This window comes from Aphelocoma coerulescens, chromosome 3 (genome assembly GCF_041296385.1).
Source record: "Aphelocoma coerulescens isolate FSJ_1873_10779 chromosome 3, UR_Acoe_1.0, whole genome shotgun sequence".
Classification (NCBI taxonomy): domain Eukaryota; kingdom Metazoa; phylum Chordata; class Aves; order Passeriformes; family Corvidae; genus Aphelocoma; species Aphelocoma coerulescens.
In genome coordinates this window covers 109,048,081-109,070,111 of record NC_091016.1, presented here as the reverse complement: position 1 = coordinate 109,070,111, position 22,031 = coordinate 109,048,081, and positions in this window count along the sequence as shown.

Sequence of the window (22,031 nt, the reverse complement as noted above, 5' to 3'; positions counted from 1 at the left end):
GATATATCATAGTCCATCACCAGCATAGGTTTACAACAGAATTTCAGCTCCTAAGCATCTCTTCCTTCTCCTCCCTCAGGATTTCAGCTCTTCTTTCTTTACTTAATGTCTGCAGGCTCCACCTGTTCTGGAGGGAACTTACAGCACTAAAAGGGTTAATCTCACCTGGGCCCTACAGCTGGAATTTTGCTTATCGCTGTTGCTCACATGATCTTTGCTGGACAGCGGAGCAGCTTCAGCTGAATCTCTGGCAGCACTGGAGAGCGGGAAGCAGCAGGGCCGTGCTGTCTGCATGTAGCAGAGCTGGGGGGGTCACAAGTGGAAGGCTCCAGGATGGCTGTGTCCTGGCCTGGACCTGGACCTGGACCCTGTATGGGCCCAGCCCAGTTACCTGTCCCCCAGCCAGAAGCAAGAGAGAGCTTTCCTGGGGTTTGTCTATTCTTAAGAGTGGATCACAGAGGCGGTCAAAATTTTAAGTGGCTTAAAAAGTTGCCAGTATTCAAACTAGTCAGTTGATAGGTTCTGTTAGGTCATAGAGGAAGCTGTCAGAACCTCTTTGCAAGAAAATCACTTCCGGGACTATGCTTGCTAACCCATGACATATATAAATTAGCCTTCATTCAGCTAAAAGCAATCTTGAAAAATTTCTTACCTGTTTTTATTACTGATCAAAATTATACCTTCTTTATCTTTTTATTCTCTACAAATTTAATTCCTCATTGACTGTTGTTGCCAGTAATTATTCCTTCAGCTTTCTCTCCAGGACCTTCTTTTCTCATATCTCAACTTCCAGTTTTGCCCAGTTTTGCTTCCTTAATAAACTATTCATATCTATATATTCTTTCTAAGGTCCTGATTGTTCTCAATGAATAAAAATTAGAGTTCTGGTAATGCATTCTTTGGTTGATTACAGAATAACACCCTTTGGTTTGAGTGAAAGTATCCAAAATTATACAAGAGAAACTTGTAGCCCAACACCCCCCCCCCACCCCCCCATAGCTAGCACGGGAGGATGACGTCCTGTTGAAAGCAAATATCTCATAGCTGGAGAAACTGAAAGCCCCTGAGGCAGAACAACACAGTTCTGCATGGAACAGACTCCTTGAGGGAGTGGAAACTACACTTAAAAATTTTGTGTAGACATTTTCTAGGCATCAGGGTTTATATTCCTGGTTTCCTAGAATTCTTAAAATAATGCATCTCTAGTTGTTCGATAAACAGCTCCTGAGTTCACTTAGAAAATTTTGTCTTCACAGAATCACAGAATATGCCGAGTTGGAAGGGACCTATAAGGGTCATCAAGTCCAAATCCTGGTCATGCACAAGATCCCTGAGTCACACCGTGGGCCTGAGAGCATTGTCCAAATGCTTCTTGAGCTCTGTTAGGCTGGTGCTGTGGCCACTTCCCTGGGGAGCCTGTTCCAGTGCACAACTGTGGAAGGCTGGGAGCCCTTGGCACAAGAGCCCTCTGCGCTCCCTTGGAGGAGAGAGGCCTGAGGGCAAGATGACCTTCCCCAGAGATAAGCAACCTTCCTCTGGGTCATGGTGAGAAAGTGAACCACCCCAGCATCCTTGTTTCTATATGGTAATAGCCTGAACCCAGTTGGCTAGCTGGTTTCTACCCCACCCCCTGCCTTTCCCATAAAAAGCCCCCTGTTTCTGCCCCTCAGCAGGGAGTTCTCATCCCTGGCCTTCCCTTCACAGAGGCTGCTGGACAATAAAGGCTACCTCAGTGGAACTGCTATACGAGGCTCCTGTCTCTCTATCCCCGAGTTCGCCTTGGGTGATTTCTCAAAGGGCTGAATCACAAGAGCTGAAATCACTTGTAGCTGAGAAATCTCTACACTTGCTGAAATCACTTGCTGCCCAGGGAAGCCGGCCACTGCTCCTGGAAGAGTTGTTCCTTGCAGGACACTCTTTCTAGGAAGGTCGTGGCACACCGGGTTGTCCCCCCTCGGCTACCTTGAATAGCAACACCCAACCATCCTCTGGGTGAAGAACCTTTTTCTAATACCCAACTTAAACGTCCCCTGACACAGCTTCATACCGCTCTCTCAGGTCCCATCCCGGGTCACCACAGAGAAGAGATCAGTGCCTGCCCCTCCTCTTCCCCTCACGAGGAAGTTGTAGCTGCAATGAGGTCTCCCCTCAGTCTCCTCCAGGCTGAACTGACCAATTGACCTCAGTCACTCCTCATACAGCTTCCCCTCAAGGCCCTTCACCATCCTCATTGTCCTCCTTTGGACACTCTCTAATAATTTAATGACTTTCTGTATTGTGGCACCCAAAACTGCCCCCAGCACTCGAGGTGAGGCTGCCCCAGGGCAGAGCAGAGCAGGACAATCCCCTCCCTTGCCCAGCTGGCAATGCTGTGCCTGATGCACCCAGGACAGGGTTGGCCCTCCTGGCTGCCAGGGCATTGCTGACTTAGATTTAATTTGCCACTGACCAGAACCTCCAGGTCCCTTTCCAAGGAGGTGTTTTCCAGCTTCTCATTCCCCAGTCTGTCCATACATTTACAGCTGCCCCATCCTAGGTGCAGAATCAAATGCATTTTCCCTTATTGAACTTCATCTGGTTGGTGATTGTCCAGACCTCTAATTTGTCGAGGTCTCTGTGCAAGGCCTCCCTGCCTTCAAGGAAGTCAACAGCTCCTTCCAGTTTTCAATCATCTGCAAACTTCCTTATTATCCCTTCCAGTCCTCTGTCCAGGGCATTTATGAGGATGTGGAAGAGCAGAGGAGCCCCGTGGAACCCCAGGTCACCAGTCTGATGTCACCCCATTCACTATAACCTTTTGTGACAGACCCATGATCCAGTTGCTCATCCATCTTATGATGTCTTTATCCAGCCGAATACTGGACATTTTGCAAGGATCTGCAAGGATGCTGTGAGAGCCAGTACCAACAGCTTTACTGAAATCCAGAAACATTACATCAACTGGCTTCCCTTGATCAGCTAGGTGAGTTACCTCGCCATAAAACAAAATCAGGACTGATAAACAGGACTTTCCTTGCATGAAGCTGTGCTGGCTGTGACCAGTTACTGTGTTGACTGGATAAGTGAAACATTAAAGTCTTAACCAAACCTAGAACAAGGTTAGAACTCAGACAAAACTCAAACTTACTGGGAGCAACCAATAGTCAGAATACTAAAGAAGGAAAAATAATTTGAGCTAATTTTTCTACCTTTCCTGCCTAACTAAATGCAAGTGAATATTCTACAACTGATGCAAACACAGCAATTAATAAATGTTCTCCCTTCATAAGAATTCAAATTGTAATTGAGTATGGATTCCTGAAATTCTTCTAACAACTTTGCATACAACATTTCACAACAATTTGGAAAAAAATTGTATAGAAATGTATCATTCTTTGCTCCACTAATAACAAAAAGTGGTGGGCAAAATTCCATAGACCTTTTGTATTTTGTATTTGTAGAATTTAGCAGTGCACAGATTTGTTGTTTCTCTCCACCATCACAGCATTTGTTATTGTGTTGGAGTTATGAGATCCTCTGATGAACTTGTCAACTTTCTTGCACAAATGTTCATGTAGAACAGGTTTATGTACTGCAGGGGCACTAATCACAGGCAACAACTTCTATATTTGATCTCACTGAAATGTTAATACTCAGAATAAAACATTCGCAAGTCCATGCTTAGGAAACTACACAGCAAATCTATTACTCAGCATCTGTCATGAGTTTACTGCTTAATTTAAAACAAAAGGAAGAAAAGCTGTTTGTGGATGACTTACCAGTTTGGAACCAACAATTTGCCACCTGTCATGTACCAACAGGTCTCAGTAATTTAAACCACCTTAACTTTACACTCAGACTATTAAAAAAAAGATACTTAAGGGCTGGCTCCTCAGAGGGACAGCATTATAAAGACCTGCAGTGTCCAGAAATTGCCAGCTCCAATTTTCCATACAATGTAAACAATTAAATACCAATAATGGGATTTACAGATGCCACAACGTGGAGAAGCTGCTACTTACAGTAATTAATTGAAAATGCTGATGACACAGGTGGAACTAAAACCTATTATTTACGAGGACCAGATCAAAAAAAGTGCTCTAGCTGCTAACTCAGCCATAAGAAATAGCAATCCATCCTTGAATTGTGGTGTTTTAACAGGCATCCAAAGAGAACAGTAGCATTGTTTCTTTGAGCATTCCTGTAACATGTTGGATCCCTGGCTCAGCATCTCCTTCAGCTGCCTAACTTGGATGTGTGGTTATGTCAACCACTTCCCCATATTACTCAATCTCAAGTTACTTTGAGATGACACACACACAAAGTTTCTCTTTAAAGACAATGCTTCAACACTTTAGTTGTTCACAAGAATTGCAACCCACATCTGGTATTAACCTTTGCAGTGTTCCCCACTGGCCCCTGAAACGGCAAAACTGTAAGATATTTCTGAATGATGAAAATATACTGACAGTGTCTGCAGATGAAATGTTTCAAATCCTTACACACAGGACATACAGTCCTGCCCTGAGCAGCTCACCACCATTAGCTTTGTAAATGCCCAGCATTTAAAGGTTAGGAAGTTAATTTGGGGAGGTAAAGATTACCCAGCAATTGAGTAGAGATGTTCACAATTTCAGCAGGATGGTTGCAGGTTAAAGCACTTTAAAAAATACAGTATTAGAACCTTTGGGTCCTACAAACTTGTTAAAATACACTCATTGAGGGGTTTAACTGTTTGGCCAGCATTCCTCTTCTGAGGACCCAGGCAGAAGAGTGACCAAAAGTGCATTATTCGACCCATCACTAGAGGAACCCTCATATTTTGCTAGAAAAGAAGAAAAACATTATAGTCCTCAGCAAAATGGCACATCTTCTCATGTTATGCTATTTCTAATCTCCATAAATGCTGTCTGAACATTTCAAATTAAATCATCAGAGATGAAAAAACTCTTGCTGTGTGTTCTCCAGATATGGAAAACTCAACTGAGAAATTATCCCCACAAGATAAAACATACTAGGAAATTGTTAATTTGCTGGCTTTGGCCAGTTTCTCATTTCCAGGGCCTTGACTGTATGAATGTCATTCCTGGACAACAATTGTTCATTATTTTCTTTCATTTTACAGCTGATATTTACATCTACATAGCGATGCAGTTCCTCTAAAATTGCCTTTTGATGTGTATAATAGTTAATGAGTTCTCAAATAAAAACACAGGTGCATTAACCAAAGAGTTTAACAAATGCTTTTAATTATGGGAACTGGATGCAGAGCACTCAACAACTGTGACCTTTGGTTTAGGCTCTGAGAGTCTCGTTACAATAGAAATGTCCCAGCAGCAGCAGAATACAAGGGTCAGCTTTGTGAAAGATCCCTATCAGCAGCTGCTGTCAACAAGTCAAGGCACAATTAAATACAGCAGCTAGTTTTAGAGTTGGTCTGACCTGGTACTCCTATCTGCATGGTCCCAGGATAAAAATAAAATTGGTAATACCAACATTAAATGATCAACTGCTTCCCTCTAAGCAGGATAGTCCTTTATGCAAACAGGAATAAAACGTGTCATTTAATAAGGTTTCACAAACATTTTAATTGGAAGAAGATTCAAACTAAAACTTCATAATGAGGTGAATTTTAAGTTCATACACATGCCATGATCAAAATTTACATCTCATAATCTTTTCTAAAGTGATGTTTAGATTGGGTGTATTTTTAGCATGTATCAGGCAGAGCTTGACAGAAGGTGCCATGATAGAGGTGGGCATTAAAAGATTGTTTATTTTGAAGTGTGCATTTTATTGGATGGAGAAGCTTTATAGTTTGCTGTCAGTGAGGGACTAACAGAACTAAACCTTCTGGAAGAGATGGCAATGCAGCAACACAAACTTAATGGAGAAAATTCAAGTATTTTTAGCTTGGGGTAAATCTGGCTGAAGTCTGGGAAAAGTGGGACAATCCTTCAGAAGGTCAGGAGTTTGTAACCTATCATTATTTGACATAGATCTGAATTCAAAAAGGTTACTTCCTCAGAAGAACAAGAGCTCCTGATTCCAGTCTGTCCCAGGACAGGACAATTTCCAGCAGATGCCTTCCTGGGAGCTGTTTTACCACTCTGGTTCTTATGAACCCGATGGTTTCAGTGCAAGCAGCACGCTGGAAATGCAGGGCCTGGACTTACGAGGACCAAAGGTTCCAGTGCTTGGAAGGGTCTGAGCCATGTTTACAAACTCTGGGATATTGCTGGCTGCTTCCCTGCAGACACCTAAATCCCACTCTCCCCAGCTTCTGGGTGAGCTCCTGAGGTGTGGGGGCAGCAAGCAGCCAGTGGGGTGCACAGACATGGCACGGGTACAGCAGCTGCTGTGCCTAAACTTGGTGCACACCTCGGTGAGTGATCCAGGGAATTCCTTCTTCACTTGAAGCTCTGTACTGACTTCATGCTTAACCCTGAGCAACATTTATTTAACCTGTATAAGACTCAATTTCCCTCACTACAGTGTGACTATACAATAATACTTCCCCAGCTTTAAAGACTATGGTGCATACAAATCTCTGGAGCATGTGGAACAGTATCATAATTATTATTATTATAGCCATTTTTCAGATTTGGAAATCTGGTAACTCCCTCATCTGTGTTATCTTTTGTGGACATATGTGTTCTATTTAACCTGTGTCTTGAAGCAGCCCTATCATTTGACAATGTTTGCTTAACCAAGCATTTCTTTATTTTAAATTTATATGTCGTAAACTCCTATAGTTTATTGATGCTTGAAATACTAGCTTGATTTCTGTTCTCATCTCATACATCACAATAATTTTTTGCTCATTCATACATCGTCAATAAATGTATTTAACATATGCTACCCTGGTGTATTTTAAAAAGATATTAACACAGAAACGTAGTCAAAGACCTACATTTGACAAAGGGGAAACACACATTAACTAACTTTAGGGAGTTCAAGTTCTTTCCATTCTATGGAAAAAAAAGAGTAATGAGGATGCTCTGTATCAATATGAAGATGTTTAGCACTCAAAATCCAAGTCCTTAAATAGGAATTGGTCTTAGATCAGAAGAAGATTGCATGCTGAGTTTTGCAACAGTATTACAAATTTCCCACATGGCATTCCTTGAAAATAGAAAATTATTAAAATCATTGCAAATATCTTGAAGATGGCAAAGCTAAAATGCAGATACCTTTTCTTTCACACATCTGTCACCAAATTTACATGCAGCAGTGTCAGTACTAAGTGGACAGTCTTTCATATTCTTTGGAAGAATCCAGTCCCTTAACCCTTAATCAAGAAGGTATTTTTTCTCAGTTGTGATGAATTAAGCTGCACCCAACTCATTCAATATAGTAATGACATACACTAAAATGTAAACGTATACTTCAGTAGATATTTACATGGTTTTCTCCCCAAAACACCATCTGTATAATCACAGACTGTTTCATGAGTGCTTTGATTAGGGGTAGTTTAGGTTCTTCATTTGGTGTAAATAATTTTGCAACAGTGTTTTGTAAAAGTGGCCCAGTACTTCATACCTGAACTGTTTGTTATCTCTTGGTACATAACTAAAGCTTTGTGTATGCCTATATGAAATAATCTCAACTTTTGTGAACTCTGTGCTTCATTCATGCCCCAAAAATTAACCAGAAGACAGTGATAGTGAATCCATGGTCACTTTTCATCATGGTAGAAGGTCAGCAGATGGGTTTCAAAAGGTTCTATATAAGGATCACCATTTAATATGTTTACAATGATCTACAAATTGCAAAGTGAGTAACAAGTTAAAAAAATGTGTGAATAACCCAAATCATAGTCACCTTCGGTTAAATCTGGAGAGGCCAGAATAGAACATAAAAAGGACTGAATCAAGTTACAAAAATTGTCAACACAATGTAAGAAAACAGTTGATAACTGGAAAGCGACTTGAAGAAAATATATTGTGAATAATGTTACGTGTATAATCTTGTCTTTGACAATGGGTTAAGCAGTATTATGTGTTAGTTATCCAAAATGCAAAAATACGGACTGCTCAAATGTCTCATAGCAAAGGGAGAAAAGAAATGTTATGGACTGCTCACCGTGAACTTTTGCTCCATGTGCAGTTGTTCTGAAAGGAAGAAAATAAGTTCCTGAAGTACATAAAAAATGGGATGGTAAGTAACACAGAAAATGTCTTTTATATTATCACTGATACTTCTTGCCTTAGACTGGTATCTTATCAGAGAAAGCATACTGCAAAAATAGACAGGTTGAGTGAAGATAGATAAGAACAAGTTATTGGTATGGGAAAAAATCTCTCCTTCAGACTAAAAGATTATTATGTTAAATGATTAAAGGGGAGCATGATAAAAGGGCGTGAAATAAGATTGAACTGAGAAAGTAGACTTTACAGGAAATCACCCTTCAACACACTGAAAATAAATGTTTCTAAAGCAATAAACACAGTTTCTACCCAACTTGTGATTATATAAGAGAAGTTATTTCCAGAGCGTGGTTTTGACTACCGCAACTGAGAAAGCTTAAAAGCATTTGGACGAACAGGTGATCAATGGTATAATAATAACACTTGGACCTATTCACTCTCACAGTTCAGGTTTCCTTTTTTTCTGTGATATTTGGGGTTTGAGTCAGTCACCTGGGTCTAAGCATGCATATAACCCTAGTGCAATCTGGGATCCCGCAGGATATGCCATGTCATACTGGCCACAGGACGATGTCTTAGTTAAGTTGTGGAGTCTCAGATGACTCTAGACATCTACAGACCTTAAACTTATCACTGTCAGAGGAAAGTCTGATCTACAGCAGCCACAGGTCTACTGTAATGTGAAAGATCACAAGTTTCTACCGAGTATTTCCACAAGAATGAACAACAACTTTGGTGAAGAAAAAACATTCATAGTGAACATCAAAAAGAAAGTAACTTGTGGGAGTGTGTTTGCTTTAGTTCAGTCCGGGTCTCCCCTCTATGTTCCTTAAGTTTGGTGTACCCCAGTTGGCAGCCCCCCTGTTTTATTTAAATCACCCTGTCTGTCATTTTTATCTCCTCCCAGGACCCTGTCTGTCACTCTGCCACCCCTCCCAGGCTTCTGGAGAGTTCTAGCCAGGGGGCCAGGTGACTGGTCCTGGGAAAGGAGTCCCTCCCTTCCCCTGTTACAGTTGGTTCCCTTATGTGTCCCTCGTTCTGTTTGCCGCACCCTTCCCTTCCCTGCTTGGTTGTTCTGTACACCCCCCTCTTGTCTCCCCCCCCCCATAAAATCCCTTGCACGAGCTCGGCAGGTGTGCAGAATTGGGCACCCCTGGTTGTTGAGGTCCCCTCGTTCAGAGGACCAATAAACTTTCTGGATTTAACCCAACTCTGAGCCTGCCCCCTTTCCTCCGCCGTCTGCCTTCATCGCCGCGGTCCCTTGGAGGGACCCACGAGCCAGACCTCCGATCCCTCCGATATCAGAGGCTGGCCCCCGCAGCCTGCTGTGTCCTGAGCTGACCAGGCTGAGAGGGAACTGTTCCCAGAGGACACAAAGGCAGTAACTGAAAACCAACCTGTAGTCAAACCACTGTTTTCAACAATACACTCAATAGAGAACCCAGATTCTGCAAGACAAACTCAAAAGGAACAGGAAGATAGAAATTGTTCAGTCCTCCCCTTGGTCACCTCTATCCACCTTACACGAGGCCATGCAGCTATGAAAGTTAATGATAAACCTGCTGCCTGCTGCCTTGCAGGTCTGTAAGATCGCATCAAGTACCTGATAATTATTTTTCTGAATATACTTCTAGGAAAAGCTATTATGTTCAGGCCTGAGGGGGTGTATTCTGCTCACTTCCAACCATTTTCTTTACAGATAAATTTCTTCCTTAAGTTCTGTTTAATTACTATAGCCTGTAAGGACCAGTTTGTCTCATTTTCCAATGAAGGTGATGCTGAAAAAGGAGGGAATGGAAAATACTGGTTTACCTCAGTATGGAAATCTGATTTCTGCCAAACAAATGAAGAAAATATTATACTTGCTTAGAACATAAGCATACTACCAGGAACATAAACTCACTGCTTCAGGAATGTTACATTTATATGTGTAAAAAAAGACTGTTTTTATTTGAAGGAAATACCTTATTCACTTACTTATTTTAATTAAAAACCCAAGAGATCCTACATCATAACAAGAGCAAATAGTGGCATTCATCATAAACAATGGAAATATTTGAAGTTTGCAAGAGCATAAACAGATTTACTTTAGATTGGTAAGTTTTTTTCCAAACCTTCTGTTATGTATAGAAGAAGGTTTAATGGCCATGTTACCTGAAAATGCCCATGTATAACAGGGAAACAGACAACTTGTGTAGCGTCTGTTCTGAGGTAATTTTCTATCCCATTGTCATTAAGTAGAAGATGAATCCTTTAATTATACTTTAAAATTCAGTCATGCTGTTATCTCACTAGTTAATTCAATTAAAATGAACCCTTGTTAATTCAATCAAAAGGAATCAAACCAATTCTTGAACTGTTTTTCTTCCTTGTGTTTTTCTTTTGGAGGAGGTCTGAGGGGATAAAGGGATGAAGCATGAACCAACACCAGAATGCTTGTTCCTAGACCCTGACAAAACAAACCTCACATCCTTTCATGCATATACAGCAGCTCCCTGTAGGAAGGGGCCCTTCACTATTTCAGTAGCTTTTCCACATGCTTAGAGTTTTGTCTGTCACCCCCTTGTCCATGTGCAAGCAGTAAAGATATCACCAAATTTTTAGATATAAAATTAAAAATGGTGATGGGAATGGGGGGTGATTTATTTTATGTGATGTGCATTCATGTTTATGCATTCATGAAGGCCGTGTCTGCAAGATCTGTAATGCCAGCTTGCACACACTGCACAAATATGAATAAATGAATAATTGTTTTGATAATATTAAACAGCATGTGTGATGTAGCAGAGCAACATCTGTTATTAACGGTATAAACAAAAGGAGTTTTTACTGATTGCGTGTCATTCTGCATAAGGGAACAATGTAATAGGCCCAATTTGGTAACTCATTGCAGACAGCAGGAGGGATTGTGTAGGCCTGCTGTGAAAAACAGGAACAAGATTAGAGTAACAGTTCCTTCAAATGTGGAGAGCAAAAAAGCTCTATAAAAGTGCTAGAGGAGGAAAGAATAAAATGTATATAGACTTGCTTGAGCTCATAGAAACCATTTCTCTTTTTAAATATTATCATCCCTTCACTTTTTCCTGGAGTGTCCTGCAGTGAGCTGAATAGCAGTAGCTAAGTAACCTGGATTTCAGAGGAATCTGTCAATGTTAAATACTTCTAGGCACCACCTAAAATAATAACCATATAGTTATAATATCCTTTATGACACCAGGAATCAGGAACTATAAAAATAAGTATTACCTGTTCTAAATTTATTAATAAATCTTGATTCAAAGAATGATAATGTGTACTGGGGATTACACAAAAATGCAGAAAATTAGAATGTAGTTCTGGCTATATGGTTGAGCAGAAATAGTATCTCACTGCTGCTTAGAAAAGTGGTGTGACTCAACACAAGCACTTTTCTGATCCCAAGATGAACTTTTTCAAGAAAATAAGCCAACAGAAAAGACACCTCTAAGGTTACTTTTCTATTGGTTAAGACCTGTAAGCCACTTTTCTATGGGGAGAACTGAACATGAGTAAATACAAGAGAAGTCAATGGAGTACACAGATGAAGTTGCCTGTTCTGGACGCTGCTTGCTGTATAATGAACTATATGGTGAAATTGGACCTTCAGTCCACCAAAGTGATTTATAAATCAGTATGTCACAGTGTCTGTCTGGATATTTCCTCTTTGATTTTACTGAATTAGCACTATTTTGCAACCACTTTTGCATGATTATTTATTTCCAACTATTGATTGGAAGCCCCCAGGTGTCTCTGAAGTTCACCCTGTTCTGAATCCATACCTGAGCTCCTCCCTCAGCACCACCCAGTTGCAGTATCTTTACCTGACTTATCTACAGCTACCTTGTCACTTGATTTCTAAGTCTATCATATATTTAAAACCATGCACAAAATGAAATCTCCTTTCTTAGCTAAACATATCAAATGGCTGTCGTTCAACAGCTTTCTGAAAAATTACAGTGGAGCATCAAAATACAAGCAGCAAAGGAGAAAGAGTAGTACAGCTACATAAAAGTGGGGGACTTCACCTCCTCTGCCATGGGCAGCACTGACTCACTCCATTTCTCACAGAGAACAACAAGAATTCAGCTCCTTTCTTCCCACCTCCTGATTATACAGACTCTCAGTCCTGAGCTTGCCTTCTTTAGAAAGCAATCTTGAATAGGCTTTCAGTTGCACAGTGTGTCTGAGACAACAAGTAAATGCTCATGTTCTCTGCCTTATACAATTCTTTGCTTTCATTCAAATATATAGTTGTTTGGGTTTTTTCTAACATGCATAGAAATGTAAATGTCTCTTTCAATTATTTCATGTGTAACAGAAACTTGGAAATTTGTTGTATTTCCACTTCTGAACAAGGCAAAAAAATGCATTCCATGCCCATCATTTGTCTTTTCATTTAACATTTGAATTATTTGTGTACAAAACTGAGAGCATCATACTGAGCTCATGACATCACTGTAAATATAAGCAAACGTTTCTAGTGAACATTCTGAAAGTTGTAGTAAACTGACAAGTGTGAGTCTTGCATGGGTATGAATATGAATGCTTCCTTTTATTCCTTCTTGATGAGCCAGAGTGGTTTATAGAGAAATGTATAGGACATTTTCATGAACATTCCAGTATGGTAAACATAATCATTAAAAGATATAGTAAATCCAGAGAGGGGTACCTTCAATAACTATCAGGAAATATTTTACCTGAATCATCAGTCAATCTTAGAAATCTTCCTAGAACAGACATCACTAAACATTTTAATCTACTGCTTAATCCAGCATTCCATACAGAACTGACAGGTCAAACAGAAAGCATACAGCTTGCAGGATTGGAACAGCAATCTCATTCTTGAAGCAAATCCAAAAGTATTTGAAAGAAGAGTGGGGGTGAAAGAGAGATGTTTGTTATTTTGTAAGCAATTAAAACCTGTCTCTACCTGGTGCCAAAAGGACAGTGTAGCAAATCTTTTACTGTCGATCAGAATTAACCTAGCATGTACCATGGGAGGATCTTCAAATTATCACAGCAGGTTTTCATTCTAGTCTTGCCTATTGATTGTTAATACCTTATCTCTCAAAGATTCAGTATTAGAAACAATACCCTGTACTCTACTTCATCCATTCCACAACAAATAAAAACTACAACACCACAGGGAGATCCTAAAATCCCCACAGATACCAAGGAGAGAACTTCTTTGGAAAAACAGAAGAAATAGAAAATCTGACCACTAGCTTTTCAGTTCATTCACACCCTTCAAAGCAGGGTTTTAATGCAGCTTCTATGGACCTTAGAGGAAATGGAGCAAGACCAGTGACAGAACATATAAACTTTGTGGAAGGTAAAAACCAAAATGATAGTCTTCTCTCTTCTTTCTGAAATCAGGATGCCATAAAATCTTGTTGCTAAAAAAGTGCATTTTGGTCTTACTATAAAGAGGAATCTTAGTTTCTGAGAAAGGCAATACAGTCCCACTGAACATTCTCCTCTCCTGGCATGAAGGAGAAACATAAGGTATCCCCTCATGCATTCATTTCTGTGTCGTTAAATGTCTTTACAGGACATAGAGTCATAGCATGACTTCTTTATAAACTACCATGGAGAAGAAAGCATTTTGACACCTGAAACGAGTGACACAGAAGATTATTTTCACTAGGATGTCTCATAAACCAGGGGACAGTACAATGCTACGACAATACTGATATATCTTAATGTACAAGTTGATCCTTAAGAATTTTTTTCTGAACCATTTTTGGATACAACTACCCAACACTGTGGTCACACAATTGGTACAAAGTAAATATAGCTTCAGAAAGGAGTCCCAGTCCACCCTTTCTAGTCAGAGTAATATTGAAAGAAAGGAATAAATAAATAGAATATGATTTGTGAAATCAAACAAAAAAAAACTCCCTCAGAAAGTACTTTCAAGATCCAGTATCCAGAAAGAGAACTTTTTCAGATAAAGCACCAAATGCAAAAATAAAGCACAATTATTTTCATGCAGGTTTTGAGAAATACATTTGGTCCATTACTGCATAAAAAAATTTACAGCATTTTCACCGACATAAATGTCTGTGACCTGATTTGCATAAAAGAGAAGGACACCAGGAGTTGTTATGACAGCAAAGAGCAGGAACATGGTTGCAAATCTTTCTTCCATCCTATGTTAATTAAATGTACCACAGTGTGTGAAGTAGCTCTCAGCAAACTTGTATTTTAAAATTCTTGAGTGTAATTGAAAAACTCACTGCAAAGAATGCAAACGGCTGCTGGACAGATCAAAGAGCATATGAAGAGTTATTTAGCAGGTTTGCTAATGGAAAGATAATGGCTTTTATCAAGATGATGGAACAAAAATAAAGCAGCAGACCTGAGGATAAATTAAAAGATGGAAAGAGGCCTTGTAAAATGAAGCAGTAACACAAATCCATTAGCTGTAAACACTGGGTAATATTAATCCTGTAAATGGTACTCCATGTCCATTTTATGCATCATCTTGGGTGAAAGGTGGTAGCTTGTAGCAGAAAATAGGTGCTCTTTCATTTTAATAGTCTTGAATAAGGCTGTTGGCCATATTGACAGCTGTGCTGAGTAGCAGCTGGTAGCTAGGCAAAGTTGTTTAATGTTTATAACAAAGAATAATAGATTTGGATGGTTTAGAACTAAAAGCTTCTTTTATAAGTATCTAGAATAAATATTCTAAGATGTTGTAAAAATATTAATTCCAAGATAATTTTTTATAAAAATGAGGTTTTATTGAAAGAAAAGACAGAAAAAGTATGAGGGCAATTTTCCACACCACATACTCAGAATCATTAATCATATGCTCACTCAGAACCATAAAATAAAGTTTAAAAAAGTAAGGAAAAATTAAGTATTTTCTATACAATAAATATTCATATTAAATGAGGGAAATGCAAAGGAGGAGGATATTGGGCCTGATCTGGCTCCCAGATGTTTTCAGTAAGAACTGGTCTGAATCAATAGTTTGTTAAAAACATATTAAGAAACACTATTGAAAGCAGTGGAGTCCATTACTTTACTATGAGATGTTATGGGACCAGGTTTTTGTTGTTCAATCAGTTAAAAGAATCTTAGGAAATTAATCTTCCTTCCCTTCCTGCCTTCCTGCCTTCCTGTCCTCCTGCCTTCCTTTCTTGCTTCCTTCCTTCCTTCTTTGCTTCCCTCCTTCCTGCCTGCCTTCCTGCCTTCCTTCCTGTCCTCCTGCCTTCCTTCCTTGCTTCCTGCCTTCCTGCCTTCCTTCCTTCCTGCCTGCCTGCCTTCTTCTTTCCTGCCTGCCTTCCTTCCTGCCTTGCTGTCTTCCTTCCCAGATGGATGGAATATTTTAGAGACATGAGAACACCAGGTGCTTGAAGGTAGGAAGAGAGATAATCAACTGTTCTGGTTTATTGTTCAGTAAATTAATTTATTATGTCAGGCTGGTAGACCAATATTATTTAATGGTCTGTGAAGTTACTACAACAGCATTAAAAAAAATAAAACAACAAAAAAACCCTACCCCCCCATGTTTAAAAGAGGTAAATTGAAAAACCTTAACCATAACTGTTTTGCATAAAATCCTGCAGGTTGCTCTCAGTTACACTGATCTATTCAACTTTTTCAACAAAATTACCTAGTACTGATGGTTCAAAGGAGGACTTAAAGTTTTAATGCAGCATTTCATTTCAGTTCAGTCCTGCAGACAGTGCATAACCAGTTTTTAGAACCTGCTATGCTCTTTCCGTTTCTGAAATACATATGACAGGTCACAGACTGGGTTTATTTTTGTAGCCATCTACTACCCTCAGTGCCTTACTTTGTCAAAAACTTTCATCCATGAGGGAAGAAAACCCATTTTGTGCATTATGTTCTGTAATGCAGACAAGAAGCAAACAATTTCTGCAAAATCTTAGAAAAACTTTCTGCTATTTCTTTTTGTGGAAGAGTGTCTCATCCACCTGACTCATCAAAGTTCCTGGAACGAAAGGAACTGGACACTGAGGAGCCCTGTCTGTAAGTGAGGGGTTCAGTATTCAGTAGGATGGTCATCTCACTTGAGTTGACAATGTACCAACCACCTGGGGCATCGATAATTCCTATTTTCTGTTTTTCAAAGGCCTTTTTAGGCAGTTACCTCTCGACAAGTTGACTTTTATGTTCATACATGGACCATCTTAATTGATTAACATTGCATTTGGATGATCGGCCAAATCTGTGTCTTTGGGAAGACCAAGTCTGCCAGAAAAACATCTCTTTTCATTGTTTCCAAATCCAAATCAGTAATTTAGAGAAGCACATCTTCAGGAAAGTCCTATTTTGCCCCCAAGTTTGCTTCACTGTAAGCTGTAAAGTCTGGTTTTATATTTAGTACTCATTACACTCTTTAATGGTGTACAAAACAACTATTTCATGTTACAAAATTCAAGAAATAGAAATAGGTGATAGTGGTTGGATTACTTGGCAATCTCAGTACATTTCAGGGCATGTCATTGCACAGAGTCAGTAATATGATGTAACATCTTGGCAATATCTGATCCAGTCTTCGAACTAAGTTTGATAAAAGAAGCTCTTCTCTAAACGAGATAGAGCAAGGGCTACAAAAACAAATAATGTGGTTCTCTTTAAGTAAACTCTTTATTGTGAGGAGGAAAGGAAATCTCTTCAAATACTAAAAGAGGTTTTCTAGTTTAAAAAGACTATCATTATGAAATTATTTCTAGAGAGCAAAATTATTCTGTCAAAAACTATGATTTAAAACTACTTTGAATTAAATAAAACATCAGCAGAGATTGCCCTGTGTTTCACAAAGCTGATTTTGTGGTATTTCATAACAATTTTTCATGCTCAGGCAAGTTAATAAGGAAAACTGCTTATCCAATGATGGCCAGCCACAGATACCTGATGTGCAATTGTAGAGCTGCCAACAGTTCCAGAGTTCTTCTCTAAAACATCACCTGGGTTTTCTATGTTGTCAAGCTATGACATGCAAAGGCATTGTAAGTGCTGTGAGTAATGAAGTTTCTAATTGTGGCTCTGAAAATGCCATCAGTCTCCAAATTTTTAATGCATGGTGGCAAAAAAAAAAAAAAAGGCAGAGAAGTTTTTCCCTTTATAAAGTTGGAAAGAAATTTCAATGATAAGCAAAAGACAAATGCAGCATTATGCTGGACATAATCTCTGCTGATATAAGTAAATGAGAATAAATATTTTTGAATTATTATTACAGTTTTTAATAACTATAAATACCTTTCCAGATATTTATGTGGACATTTCTGGTGTACACGTATGGAATGGAGCTGAAAGGAGCTGTCATTATTTTTAGGTGCATTGGAAAAATTGGAAATTGATATGGCATTCTGTGATCTCCCAGGGATTTGTTTCACTAAAAAACTTGGGAAAAACAATGGGGAGCTGTTGCATTTGGTTTTCTGTCAGGGAAATATTTGGTCGTCTGGAAAGTTTTTGATTTTTTTAACCAAAAAATAAAACCACATATGTTCATTTCCATCAATATTGACTGAATGTATGCCAGAGAAGATTAATTATTAGGAAAAGCATGTCTGTCAGATTTAGGAATAATATTAATGTATGACATTAGGGGTCAGATTCAGTTAGGCAGAGCAGACCTGCACCAGTTCATGGCCAAAGACAGCATTTCTGCTACCCAGTGACCCTACACAGTGACTTTATCCAGCTTTGACGAACATGTACAGTTTCACTGTCCTGTACAGTTCATAAAAAAGAGATAATCCTTTCCTAATACCTAATAAAGTGCTTCTCAGCTTTACTGTCTATGTTCACCCAGGGCTATTTTCATTTACTATTATTGGCACCACTTAATTTATTTTGAAGACATGGCCAATCATCAGTGTACAGTGTTAACTCATGGCATTCTCAAGCATCCTTTGAAAGGACACAGAAATCTAAGACTTCTGACTTACTAAACTCATAGAAATTCATGTGAAGTTTAGCACTCAGCTATTAGTTATGTAGCACTTATTTAGTTACACTCATAGTAACTAAACTCATAGAAAGCATGTGAAAATCTCTGGATCAGTAATAAAGAAAAAAGGTGAGATTGTCCCATCTCTCTAAGGGAAATACACACAGAACAACAGAGTTTTCACCCACTCTGTGGGAGATAGCCCAAGAGCCCACCAGCATTCATGAACTGGCTGATGGGTGCCCATGCATGTATCTCAGTACACTGCTCCACAGTGCTTGCTCTCCTGGAGACTGCGTTTGTCACAGCAAGTCTTGGAAGACACTGTTCCTCTGATGGAGGTTGCAGAAGTTTGCAGGGCAAGGATCCAATGAAAAAGACAATGTTTATGAGTTTTGCTGATACAAAACAGCCCATTTTCCTAAAACAATGTATATACTCAGGTCTTCATGCTATAGGAAGCAACTTTCCAGCAAAATTACTTTTAAGTTTTGACCATGGAAAACTTCCAGTTCCAAGTTCATCAAATGGCACAGTTTTCCTGAACTAATTTAGTCCTTGTCCACTTATATTTTTCTCCATTTCTACAGGAAAATGATGGGCTGTAAGTAAAATGTGCCATAATTCAGAGAAAATTAAACAGCTTCTCTGTATGGAAGACATGGAATGTCACATTTCCAAGGGTGGACACAGAAGAATTTCAGGTATAAGGTTTCATATAGGTTTCTTGAAAGAGCTAGGAATAGCAGTCATCTTACTATATTTTTCTATGAAAAATTGGGTGCCTAGACCAAGCCACTTGGCTAGGTCACTCCTCTGCCATCACTGGGGAGACAGTCACCGCAGGAAAGGAATTCTTCCATTTGTCTCTCTCCATTACTTAGACAAGAGGCCTAAAAGAGCAGTGTAGACAAGATGACAAATGGTAGATGAGCTAATCCTCTCCCTGTGGGACTGATAACAATGTGCTCTAACAGTGTTGAGAAAAGTGTCCCTTGGTGAAAATCTGGAGTCACGTTTTTTTCCCTAGGGAGCCTCCTGTCTATTCTTAATGACAGGGAACACTCCTGTTGCTGTCTATTGTCTTCCTCCTGAGTACACAAAAAAGGTTATGTGCGCATTATAAAGCTCCAGAAAGGAATGGATCCTCTGAAATGTGATGGCTTTTATGGCATCATGTTGTTGCTGCTGTTTGTCATCTTCAGGTGCACCATTCGCTTCAGACCACACAGTGCTTTGCTCCAACCTTTGTAACAAAACACAGGGATACAAAAGAAATGCCACTAACAATAAAAATCTACAGCATCAAGAACCAGTATTTATTGTGACTAATATTTACCATGGCTTTGGTTTGACACGATACCCCATTTCAGAGAAATTCAAATAAATCCTAGAACTTTTGCCAAAAGCATGAGTTTTAAAACTGTAAAAGAAAAATATTTATTCATCCCAGATATCTGCCACCTGAATTCATCACTTTGTTTTAAATTGGAATGCACATCCAGGATTTTCAGATGTGATTTCCACAGAAGTTTTCTTTGTACAGAAAAAGATGTGATTTTAAAAAGTTTTGTGTTATAAAGCTTTCTTATAATTAGCTTAATGCTTTTTTTACTGGTGGCATAACTGAAGAAAAAAAAAGTTATGTAAGAACACAGCTTATAGGCTCTAAATTATAAACAAACCACCTGAATAACACTTCAAGACAAGTAGTAAAGTATTTCTCAGATGTGTATGTATTGGAAAACCAATTTGTGTAGAAAAAGTTCTCAGCTGATTTTATTAACTTCACACCTTTCTTTCCTTATAACTCCAGTAAACATTCATAGAAATTTTGAATTTTTATGTTGTGTTTGCATCTTATCTGGTATTTGAACATCCAGAACTTGCATTCTCAAGTCAACACGAATACACGTAAAAACAACTGGAAGCTCACTGTAGATAAAATGAGACATGGAGTGTCTATTTCTACTCATGCCAGAAGCCAGGTAAGGAACTGAAATCTGAAACAAAAACATTGTTCAGGTCAAAATCAGATATGTCCATTTCGGTGAGATATATGTGGCTGGAAGAATTAAATTAGTCATTTTGACTGCAATGCATAATCACATTTATTAATTCTGTGCTTTGGACACAATGAACCAGTAAACTGCTGTGAACTGGATGGCAACAAGGCTGGTGTCTATAAACAAAGAGGCACACAGACAGGTGGAAAGAATGACAGGCAGACAGAAAATGTGAAAGAGAACTAAGGATAACACAGCAACAATAAATTATATCAAGAGTTATAAAATGCAGGAGATGCATTCTCAGAAAATTTACTAAAACAGTATTTTATCTGCCATTGGTAACTAATCACTTGACATTTAACTTTTTGTGCTGCCATTTTGTGATAATATAGAGAATTCACAATTATTCCTACTGTCTTGTATGGGGAAATTAATGCATGCCAGTATATATGGGGAAAATCCCCAATATTTGTAGCAATTATGAACAATGTAACATCTCTTAATCCAGTCAATGATCAATATTTTTCCATGCTATTGGATTCCCAAGAAAAGGAAGAGTTAGAAGTTCTCACAGTATTCCCCTGTTCTCTGAGATCCTACATTAACACAAGTAGAAATGGTGTTGCATACAGTTCTGATATAAATATTATCTTTATAAAATAATTCAACCAAACAGTCTTTGAACTTAGAGTAGATTGTCCATGAAAACAAGAAAATTTGTGGCTGTTAACATTACCTATTATTTGGACTCATTGCTCATTATAAAAAACTTTTAAAAATTACTAGTAAGTTTTAAAAACTTCCACCAGTTGAGCTATGTTTTTACAGCCTGAACACATGCCTCTGACTGTTCTGTTTGTTTTCATTTGTGCATTTTTTTTTTTTTTTTAATCTTTGCCAAACCAATTAGGTTATCTTGAAGAACAGAGGAATGAGGTCAGGGAAAACACTTCTTGGCAAAATTAGACAATTCTGAACATTTGCCCAGTGAACGTCACCCATTTTGTTCATTCCAGTGAAGAAGGGTTCCTGTCCAGAAAATAATGAGCGTGTAATTAATGGTCATCTTATAACATATGCACACAAGGGATTATAAAAAGGCTGGCCAAACTTCTGAGTGCTTTTGGTTCAAACTTTGGGTTACTTGAACTTGTAACTTAATCATGCTCTTATAACACAGCTTGTTGTTGTTGCTGTTTGCAAGCCTTATTCATCTCCTCACTGAAAGTTACTGGGAAATAATTTGTCTTGTACGTCATTGAAGCGTTCAGCTCCTAGTGAGACTAATGCAAGAATCACAAATTATGTCATCTCTTCTTCACAAATTGAACAATGCCTTTCCATAACCCCAAATTCCTATTGCTGATAATATAGTGGTTCTAGTTTTGGCTGGGTTCAGCTTTTCATACTGCTGTCCTACTGCTGGCTTATCGTTCTGCTGGGTTGTCTGGCTCCTGCTTCCCTCTCCTGTTGCAGCTGAGTTGGCTTCAGGCTATGATAATTTTGCCTGCAGTCTTTACCTCCTGCTGTTCTATCAAGGACAATAATGCTTGAGGCTGAACCTTAAATTTCTAAACCCTTTATTCTCCAAAGCCCTAAGGCACATTTTACTGCTTCAAGAACCAAATCACGGAGTGATGTTTTTGTAGGTTTGTATTATTTTCTGTTCCTGGGACATGAACGTATCTGTGACAAACACTGAGCAGAGTTGCTCTAAAGACTGTACAGCATAGATGAAAGTAGATTTATTTTTTAACACAAGAATTTCTAATTTCACCTTTCATATGCACTGGTTCTCTTACAGAATTTCTTTTTGCAGAGACAAGTTAGCTAATATTGTAACTATGCATAGTTCCTTTCAAGGAAAGTGCAGGGAGAAAATTTATAGTAGGTGATACACCATTCACAATTTTTTGACTTTGTAAGTAAGTTTTCTCAGGA